Here is a 16,841-nt window from a genome sequence, read left to right as displayed (position 1 = left end):
TGTGGAACTGCTTTTTTCATCATATTCCAAAACCAGTCATCATTTAAATGCATTTGATATTATCTAAATATATGAAAAAAAATTTTTAGACTGTTCATGGCTTCTCGATAAAATTAAGTAGTGATTTTTCGAATGGGTTAAATGTGATGAACTGTAAACAAATAGAAACAGAAGAAATAAGCTATGCCCGATGAAATTTATATTTTACTAGTGAGCCCGGACAGACGTTATCCTGCCGCAGACCACCTTCTTTGTAGACCGTATTTTATGTAGACCTCATTTTATGTAGACCGCATTTTATGTAGACCGCCTTTATCGCTGTTGTCGGATATTTTATGCATTGACATTCATAGAATACATCACATCACAAGTCACATCCATCGGAGATACTGTTTTGACATTTCATTTGATATCGATCAGTTCAGCAGATTATGATTATTCTTCAGTACGTTATAAAATTTAAAAATGCGACCGGTATCGTTCTATACTCTTAAAACTGACTTGAAGTAAAACATATTCTTTCAAAGTGTGACAGATTGTCATAATAATACGATCCATTTAAAACAGTTTCGAAATACATTTTTTTATTTCATTTTTTATTCATCTCATATTCAAGTGTAATAAATAAAATTAAAATTCTTAGTTGATAATCGATAAAAGTGAAATGTTTGTATTATGTATGGGTGATAAAGCTGAAAAAAAAATCTTTGAAAATTTCTTTTAAAATAATTTAGATCTTGACAACAGCGCCACCTATCGGGTCCAAAACTATCCTATATTTCAAGCTGGAACAAACCATACACATTCACAAAATGTATTTGAAATCGGCTGGGCGGTTTCAGAGATTAGCGTGTGCGAACACAGTGACACGTGATTATTGTACGAGTATATTGATTTTTTTAAATTTGAATTTGATTGTGCGCCCAAACTTCAAGCGTTTAAAATCTCCTTAAAACTATGTACCTGTACATAAGTTATGTTTTTCGATTTTGAAATATCGCTTTTTTAATTAAATCTATACTAGATATAAATATCGGTACTGTCCAATTAGGATTTGGCTTAGTCGTTAGTGGTGTTGATTCCAGTCCCTGGTGAGAAAGGTTCGATCAAAAATGTTTTAAATGATATTTTAAAAGTTCACAGCCTTTTAAGAGCTAGTTGCTTAGAAGGGTGGTTCAATCCTCAGACAAAAAAACAAAAAATATCCAAATTGGCAACTAGCCGACCCAAGAATCGCCTAGCTCGAAAATTAAAAAAAAATGACACACATAGTTTAAAAATACTCATTTACTAAATGCACCAATAATTATATGAAATATTAATGTAGATAATTTTAATAGTTTAATCTTTCAAAGATGAAACATCGAACATTTCACGCCTAAGTCAAAATCAAACATTTTTCCAAGGTTGTCTAATAAAACAGGTTTCGCACTAAAATCAGATATTAAATCTGGCCTACTCGATAAAACAAAGACAGTGGGCCAGTAAAGAGAAGAGGAGAGTACTGAGTCCAATTGAAATCACAAAATTACATCCCATTTTTGAAAAGCGATGGGCGTCGGAAAAAGGGGGAGAATAAAATTATTGACGAGAAAATGGATTTCAAATTAAAATTAGATTTCAAATATCTTTTGTTACTAATGCTTCTCCGTCTGCCGGCCATTTGCGTTTGCGTTTTTATTATGCGAGAAGGAGGACTCGAGAAAATGTAATCACTAAGCTCTGAAATGTATTCGAAAATGTTCGCTTTCGGTTTCTTTTCGGATTCATTTGTGCAACTTTATTCACTGTAAAGATTTTATTATTAATCCGATTGTCTGTTCATTTTATATTTTACGAAGACTTCTTTCAACTAGCTTTGAGCGTTAAGTGTTTTAGCATAAAACCTATTTTAGTCAAAGGCAATTTAAATAATAATTTTTTAAACAATGTGCTTTGCACTTACCGGTAAAAAAAACCGTCAACATCACAGGCATCATAGATAAGTTATGGCTAAAGGTATTGCCAAGGTAATTTGAGATTGAAATCTCTATATCACGGAAAAGAACAGTGAAAATGGTGTCAAAATGGTGCCAGTTCATGAGACCGTACAAAATGAACGGAGTAAGAACGCAAATGGTGTAGTTAAGTTATTATTGAAACCACTAACCAAATGAAAGTCCACGCGAAAAGTGTGGAACAAAATATAAATTGGGTTAACTGAATGAAAACGGTTTAATTTTGGTAAAGACCATCTGACATGAACACAGATAGATTGACGGAGTTTTATTCACATGTACATTCTACTGGCAGAGATATCGCGGATGCAGGTGGAAACAAAACAGGAAAGGGGAAGCCTCGTGTAAGGTGATGAAGAAAATATATCATGGCTAAAGAAGACCTTAGACAAGCTGGTCTTAGAAATATAGCAAAATAATAAAAGTTCTGGGTCTCTCGATCGACAGAAGCAAACAAACACTAGCAGCATACGTAAAAATATGCACGCATTCTCCCACATACATTGGATCCATTAACAGCCCGATTATGACTTTAATGTTGCAATTTGATTATTACAAATAAATTATCACCAATGAATAGATTAACCTCCAAAGGAAAAATAACACATTTATGTAGAAATCTTTTTCACATTATCGTTCTTTGACAAATTTCTTTCCGAAGAAAACGAATGCCTGTCATTACAAATGCCGAGTGCTTTCATAGTAAATTTTCTTCTACTTTTCGTCAATAGGGGACGGGCTGGAGAGAGGGAGCATTTGCGTCCATTAGGATGTTTGACAAGAGCTCAGAGGTGACGGGGGGTTTATAGATCAGGGGGGGTCGGAGGGGGTGCAAATGACACCCTCGATATCTATCAAAATCGAAGTGCTAAAAATGCAAATCATCTCACTTATAAAACGAGTTTTCATTTGGTGCGATGTCATAAAATCTTACTTTAAATTTTGCCACCAACTTGAGATTTCATGCTCATATTCAGAATCGATCATAGTTGGTTCTAAATATTAGGATGTATTGTGCACAGGTCCCTATTTTTATAATTTTGTAATTACCCATTATTACCAGCTCTGTATTGTTTTTGTTAAGTTATGTTTATGTTACACCCATGTTATGTTTATGGTAGGTTTATGTTTATGATATGTTATGTTCATGTTATGTGCATGTTATGTTATGATATGTTTATGTTATGTTCATAGTATGTTTGTGTTATGTTTATCTTTATGTTTTATAATCACATTTGTTTACTCCCATATGCTGTGTTTGTTTATATGATTGCCAATTTCATAATTCTATTTTTAAAAAACGCTACTAATTTTAGAAAAAACTTTGGTTTAATAACGAAAAGCGCCCACTTATATTGTACACAGGTTCCTATTTTTATAATTTTGTTACTATCTACTGTTACCAGCTCTGTACAATTTATGTTAAGTATGTTATGTTTATGTTATGTTATGCTTATGTTATGTTATGTTTATGTTATATTTATGTTATGTTTATGTTATGTTTGGTTTATTTATGTTACGTTATGTTATGTTATGTTGTTTTATCAATGTTGTTTTGTCAATCATGTCAATTTTATCCTGTAATTTGTTGTATTTATTAATAATAAAAATGTTGTAATGTATGGCCAAGATCACTCTTAATGAGTGAAAGCCAATATAAAGAATAAAAAAATAAAAAAAAATATTAGGATGCTTTGTTAAAGTACCAGATTGATTAATAATCAATAATTTCTTCTTGATGGGGGGTCGAGGGGGTCATCTAGGTCTGTGAGCCAGTCTAAGGCCCTTGCGGTGTGGACCTCATCAATCCAGCCGGGGAATGAATGGAGCGGGCATTCGTTGACTACATGTTCGGTGGTCTGCATCGCACTGCATTCACACATCACCGATTCTTTGAGGCCCCACCTGTGCATCACGCAAGCAAAACGGCTGTGGGAGGACTTTATCATATTGATGGCGGACCAGAATTTACGAGGCAGTTCTAACCCGGGCTATCTCTCAGTGTAGTCGTTAATTAATTAACAATCAATAATACGGGTATATCTATTGCATAAAAAAATTCATTGAATCTATAATTGTGAAATATTTTGTGAAAGCTATAAAAAGAAAAAAACTCCAAAATCTTAGTTACCTAAATTATGAGAAATGAAAGTACAAGATTACCCAATTAATTTTATGAAAGTTCGATGAAGACGTAACAGAGGAAGAAGTCGCTCATCATGGTACCGAAATCTACGCGACTAGTATGAGGGCAATTCTGCAGAGTTATTCCAGGCTGTAGTCTGCAGGATTCTGATGGTACTGATGTAAGCCAACCTTTGATAGGCGAAGGCACCAAAAGAAGAAGAGTAACATTTAAAAATTTAGTTTTATTTTCTGATGAGATTTACTTAGAAAACACTTTGAAAAACAGAAAAAATGTTTTTTAAGTCTTCTTAAAATGTCTTATCATATTTGTAAAATAATAAGATAGAGTCTGAGGAAAAATCTTCCGATACCATTTTAATAAGTTGACCTTTCACAGGATAATCCCGATATTCTTTATTAAAAGACAAGATCCGAAATCGTGCCTGCGGTGAAATTGATATAACGTGTAACCGTAACGTCCCCCGCACTTTATAGTTAATCCTGGCCTACTTTATGGGACGTTTTTAGTGAGTTCCTGGAGCCCAGTGGCGGGTCCTTTATCCTCAGAAAAACGCCGAAATCACGACATCTTATCTCTTCCGCTCCACCCCCTAAGTTTTCACAAATTCCTCAAGCCCACGAATACCATGATAAATACACCTTGGGGCCCTCAGATATTGTAATACAGGATGCTCTGTATCGAGTTATCTGGATATATGCCAAACAAACTCAATAATTTATGAGAACACAGCACAAAACCAAACTGCTAGTAGAACTATGGCATATTCAATTGAGGTCCCCTATATATCGGCAATCTATTATGTAGCCTAGCTATTAAAAACCACAACCGGTCGTTCTCAATAATTAAAAAGAAATATATTAGAATCCATTTTTTTCTTTTTTTTTTCTTATCAATATACTTTTTTTTTTTGCAGGTGTTTTTTCGTTGTCTGTCTCAATAGGATATACCTGTGTCGAGATTGGATACATAGATTAGTGTTTACATCTTATTTGATACATATAATATTTCATTAGATGAAATGACAATGTAAAAATGATAAAAAATAATAATTGATAATATTATTGATTAATCAGCATCTAGTTGGAGTACATACTTAAAAATGGATTTTTATAAATTTTTTTATCTTGGATCTGTCAAGAGAATTGCATCAAGAGAATTGATAGGCTATTCAAAATATTAAAAACCTTATTAATATATTCCACAGACTTGATAAAAAGATTGACTTAACGACAACTATCCTTCGATATGATAAACATAACATATCAGCAGATAAAAAGAAATAATTAGTTGGATAACCACATAGGTATTGATTTTACTCAACTGTAAAGCGGTAACTTACATTTTACGAAGCAACAAAAACTCTGGAAAAGCGAAATCTGTCGTCGTAAAAATTACAAACTTTTTTATACCTAAGGTACCAATTTTTCATTTCTTCGCTTCATTTCACTCACGAACTATGAGGCTTTGAAGAAAATATAAATTTAAAAAAATAAAAACGTAATTGCTAGATGAAAAAAGTTTGTATAAATTTCGTTTGGGGCTAGATTGTAGAATTAATTCTGAATAATAAAAAAGGACATGAAAAATAATAATTTCAATAATAATTAAACGTTCACAGATTTCCGTACATTTCCCCGACCTTCCTGTATTGCTATTCTGTAGTCTTCAGTATTAAGCTCTATACAAACTACCAGCAGACGAAGTGAAGGAGATTTATGGGGTATAAATGTCTCAGGTTTTTTATTCAGAGGTGAGCTTTGAATAAATAGATTTTGAAGCGAAAATAATGGGATTCACTTCGCATACGTGGTTATTCTTCCACAGAGCTTTGCTTCAAGCAAAAGGGCATTTGCCTTATTGTTATTTTCTCTTGTTCTGAAAGAGCAAGAAGAATAACTTGCAAGTATTGGCAATTATATAGCGCAGTTTAGTGTCATTTCACTCCAAGTGCACAGTACAGTATAGTATAATATAGTATTGTATTTTATTGTATTGCATTGTATTGTATTGTATAGTAAAGTAGCTATAATATTAGTAGCTGAGTGCAAAACTGCGTTGGGTTCCAACTCCAACATTTGCATCGTGTAGGTTTAATTACTGTGCTATCAACGTGAGTCCTCCATCATTACACAAGCAAATTTTCCCGCTTTTCCGACATATTCCCGACAATGTTAGTAGAACTTCTTCAAGTATTGTAGTTATTCGTATCCTGGGAATATTTATCGAGCTCTAAAAAAATTAACATATAATATAATAGCATTTGCAAGTCAATTGCTTTTTTAAAACATTTTGAATATTTCAATTTGCAATATTTTGGCGTGCATTATTAGCTAGGTAAAGCGATGGAGACAAACTATTGATAAATGATTTTTTGAGTTTAACTGACTGGTTCCTTGAACTTTCATCGGATTGCTAACGTCATATCAAAGCGGCAATTAAAGAACTCGGTATGGAATTTATTTCAATTGCTTGATAATAGTCCATCCTTTCCTGATCTTTCTCATATTGCCCACCGCTTAACAAGTTTTAAAAATGAATATAAATATATTATAAAGATTATAAACATACGCAAAAGCTCCTGAACAATAATTATAATATAATTTATTAATAATTATGTTTTTTGTATCATATCATGATATGTAAAAACATAGTTCAAATATATATTAAATACTGCTAAACTTACATAAACATGACTATATCAGAGTTGCGGTGAATTGGTTTCCAATAGTTTGTAGGCGAGAAATATGTTCATGAATATGGTAGTTATTCATGGAATCAGTTTTGCTGAATTATATATTTTGCCTAGATGCTTGATTAAGTAGAAGTTCAAAACAGTCTAGTTTGGAGTGCATAATTTTAATAATGCTCCCCTTTATTAACAAAAAGTGTTTTAAATTTTCAGCTTCTGATACCCTACCATGTATGCATGATAAACCATTGTTTATTAGTTGTGTAAAATATATTTTAAAAATGACTTCTTATTCAGTTAGGGTGCTAAAAAATCCTTTTAAAGGTATCAATCAATTTTTATTGAAATATTTATGCCCACTTAACGTACCATTTTCTTTTACAACAGTGTGCATAATCCCGATAATAAACCCTTGGTGGCCCTTGCATCTACATAGAATTCAGGCCAGTTGTATACAATGTAATATACCCTCTTTTTAATACTTTTTTATCTTTTACCTTATTCTAAGCCTTCGTTTCTTTCTTACTCTTCAATATCATCTAAGCCGCTGCACTGATGGTGCCTTGTTTTCAATTTCATGGGATTTATCTGCCCTCTCACCCTTCATACTGTTACCCTCTTTCAAGTCTGTGTCTCTGGTACCCTCCCCGTTCTAAATTGCTTCAAAAACCGGAAAAGTGCCACCTCCTCTTCTAAATTTACGACCTTATTCATTGTGAATATCGTTACAAACTAAATATGAGAATTTCTTTTTACATTTTGGAAAACTACACAAAAATTTTCATTAAAACTACAATGTAGACAATTTAACAACAATTCCAGAAAACTAATGTAAAAACTGAAATTTAAGCAATTTATTTAACATTTTAATATGATTTTTATACAAAAAATGTATTTTTTCAACAGTAACAATATATTTATGTATTTCTACCTTAAAAAAGCACCCAGTTGCTGACAAATACTTTAGTATATCAGGTACACTAATTCTAGTGTACCTGATACACTAGAATTCACAACCCCAAAGCATTCATAAGTCTCTGAGCAATGCCGGGTACACGTCAGATAGTGTATTGTAAATGCAAATATTTTATTACAATTGTTAACTGTTATTGTAAAATTATTATTTTAAATACTAAATTTTAAATTTGTAAAAGCTATAAAGAAAGCTAAAAGCCTGTGACAGACCACGCCATAAGCGCGCTACACTTTCTTATAACGTATAGCGTAATGTGTCGCCTGCCTAAACGTGCCATAAAATTTTAATGGTGTCACCTATGTGTAAAAAAAAATTAACCTGCAATTAATGTTACTTTAAAATAGTATCGGTTTTGGTGTAAATAAATAATTATATTTTATTATTCATCTTTACTTTGAAGCTGAAAATCTATTGTCTGAAGCAGCCATAACAGCACAAACGGTTACCTCTAGTGTAATCAAGTTTTGCACAGTTATTTTATCATAGGTTAATGCTATTTTCAGTTAACAGGGTAATTTTCATTATTTGCTTTTAAATTATTATTCGTAGTGTTTCTTCTGTTATTTTTGTCCATTTGCCAAGTGCAAAGTCGGGTTATAATAGAATGTGTGAAGCCTGTAGAGGTTGCATAATATTAATATAAAAATCTTGATTTGAAACAAAAACATTTGACTTATTACTATGATTGGATTTTCCTTTCCGTGGTATTAGATTGGCTACTGTTGAAATTGTGAGTATGTTTTTAAAATTACTCTTCTTCATTGGCCGTTGTCAGAAATGTATAATAGGAGAAAGTTGCTCGAAGGACCTGAAAAGCCATTTTAAAAACATTAATAGGTTTATTTTTTCGGGTAAGGGAGTACTTAGAGTTACAGTTATGCTAATGTTTCATTGTAAAGATGGTTAATTTCCTGAGTAAGCACTCCACTCATGTCATCTCTAATAAATCAAACAATACAATGTTTTCTCTTTTCTCTCTCCTCCTTGACATGACCCGCCTATAGTGTTTCATTTAAATAACCGTGTTATCTATTTATCTGAATTATTCTTTCTTCTACCATTCAATATTTCGCTATCCTTACATTCCTTTCTCCGTTCATCCGCTCCCAACTATATCTTCGTCCCTTTCTTAATCTTGTTCACTGCACTTTCTTCAGTCTTACATAATATCTAAGTATGCTCATTTGTTATACGGTCAAACATGATTTTACCAAAAACGCGCCTCAAGGATATCATTTCTGCGGCCTTCAGTCTTATTTCTTCCTCCGCCTGCCATTGTCATGCCTCACTCCCTTATAATTGGTATCAGCATTTCATTATAGACTGCTGGTTTCTTCCATTCACTCTTCTTCCAAAGTCCCTTACCAGCTTTACACCTGCATTTTAATTAATCATCAATTTTTCAAAATTTAAATTCTGTATCTCCACTCACTCTTCTGAGGAACGTAATGACTTACAGACGTTAAGCACTCTAGATTGAGGACTGCGAAGATGGCAGATAGGCAGATTGGTTTCTGGGTCCTGAGCAGCATCAGGTGGATGGTTTTCTTTTCCGAGGTTTTCATTCTGAACCACGACACTCAATCACTGCTTTCGAAATCATCATGCTTTGAAAGGAAACTAGTTATCAAACTCAGAAAATCATTTACAAATAACCTTATATAAATAAATATTACAAATTATAAAAAATGAAAAATATGTAAATAAGTACTGCAAAATATAGCAATGCGAATAATATTCACGCGCAACTGATAAGTGACATGTTAATGACACGGATATGAGATACACGGACTCAGGACGAGAAATGAAAGGAAAATCAGATTGCCAACAAGAAAAAAAATCAAACACCCAGAAATCTCTCATGTACCAGGCCGTACAACTCCATAACAAAATCCCGAAGAAATTTACTGAGATTGAGAAGATGGTTAAGTTTAAGGGGAGAAAACATATTTTCCTCAAATATTAATGTTTTTTGTGACATATAATATGATGGTGCGCAAATCTTAGGTTCGCAATTGTGCGGGGGTGCGGATGCGGTGGTGCGGATGCGGTGGTGCGATATAGACTAAGACAAACAAAAAAACGAATTGAATTGCCTTAGTGTTTGCAAGAGGAAATGATTGGGAAAGGCCAAAGACTTACCCTGGTCCCGTCCTCCATAAGCTGCTGGTTCTTTTCACTTATCAGTTTGCATACAATTAACATTCGCTCACTTAACACAAAACAAAAAAAACAGTGACATTCACTGCTGCGGGTAAAACGTTTCACTGGACGATGTGTGCTCCAAAAACAGTCACAGCCGAGTTCAAATACATGCGGGTTTTCAAGATGACACGAACGTTCGCGGTAAGATGCAACGATAACAATGCTCCTTGTCTTTGGGCCCGGGTCAAGGAAAGGGGACAAGGGCCAAAAGGGGGGTGAAGGGTACACATTTTAAGGCTATTTAATTTTAAACCTCACGCGCAACTATAATATGTACTTACATTTAAATATTTAAAGATCCATCGTTTGCCAATTACTGTAATTTTTTTAATTTGTTTCTAAAATTATTAGCACACACAACAATGTGAGCAAACTTAAGATTAATAAATAAATAAAATAGTTAAAACAAATAAATAGATAAATAATGTACTAAAAAATAACTTTTTTTTAAATATTTGATTTTTGCGTGTACTTTTATTGGACATTATTGTATTGTGTATGTGAGCTTGTTGTTGCAATTTATTATTGTGAACTACTTTTGTCGGATCACAATATTCGGAAAACAAATATCGTCTACTTTTTACAAATATAAGATACAATCGGGTTTATACATCACCCACATGAAAGGAGACAGTAACTTATATTTATTAAGGTAAATAAATAAATAAAGTGAACCTTCACAAATTACACTTTACGGTGCAGGGCATTCATTACGGTACATAGCTGAAAAAATATGAGAAAATAAAGACAATGTTAGCAGTTCTTTTTCGAAATATGATACAGTTAAATATGACCGAAGGAGATAGGGTCTCATTAGCTCAGTTGGTAGAGCAAGGGCCCTGGGTTCAATTCCTATGAAATAATTCCAAATGTAACCGTATCTTTTTCTGATTTTTCTGTATCAAAACCTCGGTCATGAAATCTTATTTTGACTAAAAAAATGTGTGATTAAAAGTTTTAAAATAACCGCTCCAAAAAATTGTAAATGAAATTCGATAATGACGCATTTGATAGTCCAGTATTGCATGATAAGTTTTCGGATTCCACTACGTTATGCTAGAAGTAGGGATTTATTTCAGTGCAGAAATTCTGCGACCAACTACCATATGTATTCCTCATTACCCAGAGTACTCATGTAGGGAAGTAATTATACCGAGTCGTCTTCAATTGATCACATAACAAATATAAAACATTGTTACTGAGGCCGTTTAGTTTTGTAATAATATAACATTTTTAATATTCATACGTAAAAGCTCCTAAAAACGGCTTCAGTAAATTAATAAATAAGTAAGTAAACATGCTTTTTTAAGTGTGGTTATAAATCTCACCTCGGTAACTTGATAAAGGGAAACACACCCCACTAGCGTACTGAATATAATCTCATCTAATCAATCTATTCTGAATACATGGTTCAGTGTATCGGCGAAACTGAAAGAAAAAATTGATTGAAACAAAAAAATAGATTATAAAAGTGCCTGCCAGTATCTGAAAAATTAACGTCAGAATGAAAACATTAAACTATAAAAAAAATATTTTTTACTCGAATAAAATTTATTTGGTTACTTAAATATATTTTGGTGCATCAGAATGCATCTTCCAAAATATCTTGATGTGAATTTATCATCCTATAAGTCGAGTCCTTGGTTAGCTAGAAACAAGGGGAAATAAATTATGAAGTACCTACCTACTCGTCTTCAATACAATTTAAAAAATGAGAATGCGTTTATACTTTTTTTTTTTTTTTTTTTTTTTTTTTTTTTTTTTTTTTTTTTTTTGTTACATACATGGTTTTAAAATACAAATTATGTTTTTTACATACATATTAAAAAAAGAAAGAAACAATGCGAATTACAGAAAAGTATATGTACACATGCACATATGTATACATATATAGTGTATTACACACCATACATAACATACACACACAATACACGTACACACACACGAGTTCATAAACAGCATATACATAAAAATAATAATATGCATAAATGTATGATAGCAAAAAAATCCCACATAGGCATCGCCAGTTCGTGGGTATACTTGTGTTTCTTTAAGGCAGTTCAGTTAAAATTACTCTAAATATACATATTTTATCTTTGTAGAAAATTGAAAAGAAAAGAATCAAAATATTTATAGTAAAATCATTATTTACTGTATTTACGGGATTAAATATGAAAAAATAAAAGTTAATAGGGATTTGTTAAAAGTTAATAGAGATTAAGATCAGATGTTACAGCAGGTAAATATTAATATCTATGGTATTTATCCAAGACTTTATTACATTTTTATGTTTCCTGTAGGATGATATATTTTCACATTTGATTTCTGTATTGGTATAGAGTGCATTATAAATTTTTGGTGTAATAAAATAAGCATGTCTTTGCGCAAGCCTTGTTTTGCACAGAGGAACTTTAAATACATTATTTACCCTATTACTAGACCGATTTTCATTTTTTATAAAAAGAAAATTTCGAGCAAATATATATTTTAAACATTGTGTACAGTAAATTTTTCTTATCTCTAACAACTTAGCCTCTTCGAATAATTGCAAGGAGGGGTAGGTCATATCTTTATGCAACATTATTTTTAGTATTAGTTTTTGTGTTATTTCTAGTGGCTTAATATGGGTGTTATAAATCCCCCCCCATGCAATTATTCCATAAGATACTGATGATTGCACCAATGCATGATACACCAATTTGATTCTTTTGATATCTACTATGTTATTTAAACGTTTAAAAATATAAGTTAAATATCTAAGTTTATTTACAAGCTTTTCTACATGATTTGTCCATTTGAGTTGGCTGTCTATTATAATTCCTAAATATTTAACTGTATTCCCCGATTTCATTTCTGTACAGTTAGTGCATAAGACAGGATTGCAAGTATTTTTGTGAAACCTTATACTTAGATGAGTTAAGGGTGCCGCTTTTTTGGTATTATAAAAAGGAATATATATAGTTTTTTCACAGTTCAGAGTTAGAAGGTTTTGATTGAGCCATTCTTTGACAATAATTGTGCACTTATTTGCATTTTTAGAGACCTCGTCCCAGGATTTACCATGAACTGTGATTGCAGTATCATCAGCATACGAGAAAAGTTTTCCCGGAATACTAATATTACATAGGTCATTAATATAAATTAGAAACAAAAGCGGACCTATAACTGTTCCTTGTGGAACCCCATGTCTCATAGATGCTGGTTTACTAATATTTACGCCAATTTTTGTGGATTGTCTGCGATCAAGTAAATAATTTGTTAAAAGTGACAGACAATTGTTTTTGATTCCCATATTATTAAGTTTTCCAAGCAGTTTATTATGATTGACGGTATCAAAAGCCTTTTTTAGGTCTAAGAATATTGTTAAACTTTTCATATTCGAATCTAGATTGGTGTATAATTTTTTTGTTAGATTAAATAAAGCATCATCAGTACTAAGACCTGATCTGAAACCATATTGGTGTGGTGACAAGAGTGCATTAGATTCTAGAAACTCTAGTACTTGTATCTTTATGATTTTTTCTAATATCTTTGCAAGTTGGGATATCAGCGATATTGGTCTGTAGTTGTCAAGTTTAGAGATCGATCCAGATTTATGTATGGGTACAATAATTGAGAGTTTAAATGCATTTGGGAAAATGTTTTTTTCAAGGCAGGAATCAAAAATGTGTTGTAAGGGCATAGAAATGTGTTGTTTAATAGACTTGATTGTGATACAGCTTAATTCATCTGGACCATTGGCTGTATTTGTTTTAAGATTGTCAATGTGTTTTATAATTTCAGATTCAGTTATCCGTTTAAATTGAGATAAATTAGGAGTATATTCGGGGGTGGGTATGTCTATTTGGGTTGATTTATGTATACTGTTTTGAAATGAGGGATTATTATTTATTAAATCTGCGGCAACGTTTGTAAAGAAATCATTGAATTTATTTGCGATTTTTCCTACATCCGTTATGACTATTTTATCGTCTGTTACAATTTTTTCGGGAAATCTTTTTATTTTGTGTGTTCTATTCGTTATTTCATTTATGACTTGCCATGTTTTTTTAGAATCATTATCAGCTTTTTGCAATTGGTTTGCATAGTATTCTTGTTTACATTTCTTCATAAGAATATTAAAAAAATTTCTATAGATTATGTATTGCTGACGTAAATTTCCATTAGATGGTACACCTTTTACCATACAGTAATTCTCATGGTTTTTGTAAATTTTGTACAGTTTGTTCCTGTGTTGACTTGCAATTATCAGTCCACGCGTGATCCATGGTTTAATTTTTTTATGTTTTCTTTTAGGTGTTCGTGTTAATTCTAGACTATTTTTGATATTATTATTTAATATCGAATAGAATGTATTCAGTGATTGATTTGGGTCATCATTGGATAAAACTTGGTTCCAAGTTTCTTTTTTTAGAGAATTGTTTAGTGTTTGGTAGTTAATTTTATTTTTTTCCACTTGTTGTTCTTTAGTTGTATGATGAAAATTTAATTTACTGTGACCGAAAAAGGTTGGGTAGTGGTCTGTGATATCGAATTTTAGGACAGCTGATCTGGGTATAAAATTTTTATTAGTTTTGAGTAATATATGATCGAGGCAAGAATCAGCGTGATGGCCATATCTAGTGGGTTTATTTATGTAAGACAGATAACCCTCGCTATATATTACATTTAGATATTCGTTTGCAATAGGGTTTAGGATCGAATTATCAATGTTGATGTTTATATCACCTACAATAAATGAGAAATCGGATTGATTGCAATTATTTTCATTTATAAAATATTTAAGTTCTGTAATAAAGGATTTATAGTCTAAGGAAGGGGAGCGATATATAGCAAGTATAGAGTATGTTTTACTGTTATGTGTGAAGGATAAATGTATGGCATTAGAATACTTAAATTTGGGGATATTAATTATTACGTTAGTTATTTTATTTGAACTGTAAAATATTGAGAGACCATCGTGAGAAGTATGTTTACAGGGTAGTGAGTAAGTCTCATAATCGGAGATGTGGTAGGGTATTGAGTCACGCATTTGGGTTTCGGTAAGTATGATTACATTTGGACGAAAATCTAGAGAATTGAGGAAAATACAGAAATCATCAAAATGTTTGCGTATGCTTCTTATATTTAAATTTATTAAATTGAAATCTGTATTTCCCTCAATTATGTAGTTATTTAGTTCTGTCATATTTTCATAAACCTTAGTGTCTGGGACCGAAAAATCGTCATAGTAATCCATTTTCAAATTTAATTATATAAATTTCTTACTCTAGTAGGTACATGATTATTGGGTTGGAATGTCGTTAACATCATTTATTCTTATTATAGGGGATTCTTCGTTCTTTCTCAGTAATACATTTCCATCCTTCGTCCAAACGTATTTATATCCCAAAGATTTGGTAGATTTTGTTAACCAAAGAAGTTGTTTATTCTTTGGGGTAAGTTTATCATTTATGAATATTTTTTCAGTTGATTCTGAGTACCTGATGTCCTTGGGAGTGAAGATTCCTTTATTTTTTTTTTGTTTGATGACCTTATCCTTCGTTTCCTTTGTATCAAATTGAATAGTAATAATTTGTTTCACCGGGTTGTTATAGTAATTCACCAATGAGTTATTTTTTAGGAGGTCACTACAGTCTAGTGTCGACATCAGCATTTCTACTGGTTTTCTGATGTCGTCATTTTTTTTCAGTGTGATTCCTTGAATTTCAATGGATGTTTCTAGTGAGCTCTGTTGGATATGGTTTACTGACTGTTTAAGATTTTTTATTTCTTTTTGTAGTTCTTCAATTTTCGATTTATTTTTTTTTTGATGTTCATTGGTTTTTTTTAATTCATTTTCGAAATCATCAATTTTGTTAGAGCAGAATTCTACGCTCTTAACTATATCCTGAATTTCTTTTTTAATGTCTAAGAATATTTTATTGACATCTTTTTTTAGAAAATTTTTTAGTTGAAGGTCAATTCTGTCACTCATTGTTAGTAACAATTGTTCTTTGAAACATTCTAATTTTTGTTCCATTGTATCACTTTTGGGAGCCATTTTTAAATGATTTTTATTTATTTTGGATATTATAAAATTTCAATTTTGGGCTAGAGTGACATCTATTGGCAGCAACTATTTATGGTGTTTTTGGCAGCAGATTAAGCTTCGTCTGTTGGTCGATAGATGTGATAAGATAAAAATAAATAATCAATATCAACTTTAGTATTATTTATTGTATTTGAGATTTATTTTTATACTTAATTATTAATTTTTATGTATGATGAGTAAAACCGCAGATGATTTAATGTCAAATTGATTGTTTTGAGTATCACTTTTTGTATCCACTATTAATTGTCCAAATTGTTATTGCCAATTTCTAGGTTAAGTTGATAAAAGTTTTTAACTGATATTCTTTTGCTTTATGTTGAACTAATCAGCTGATTATTATTATTTAATTGCTATGGAAAGCCACTGTTTTGTTCACTTTACATTTGCACTTATTGGATACTGAAAAATATAGTGTTGACAAATTCTATTCAAAGATAGTTAGAATTTGTCAGATAAAGTTTGTTCTATTGGGTTTATTTTTATTTAGGATTCACTAACTTGTGTATCAATTTAGGATTAATTCACTAGAACAGTTTTCTGTTACTATTTCACTTCAAATTCTCAAAGATTTCAAAAAAATATCGGAAGATACTTTGACAGCTGGTAACTGCTCAATAATGGTTCGGTTACTCGATATATATATGGTATTATTTTACTAACTGATAACATTCAAAGTGGATTCAATCAGGCAAAGAGGGTTGACTTCCATAAAAGTCTGTTCTAGATCTTGT

The sequence above is a fragment of the Hesperophylax consimilis genome, chromosome 18 (genome assembly GCF_061612785.1).
Source record: "Hesperophylax consimilis isolate HC1 chromosome 18, BYU_Hcon_1.0, whole genome shotgun sequence".
Taxonomy (NCBI): Eukaryota; Metazoa; Arthropoda; class Insecta; order Trichoptera; family Limnephilidae; genus Hesperophylax; species Hesperophylax consimilis.
This window is presented reverse-complemented; position numbering follows the sequence as displayed.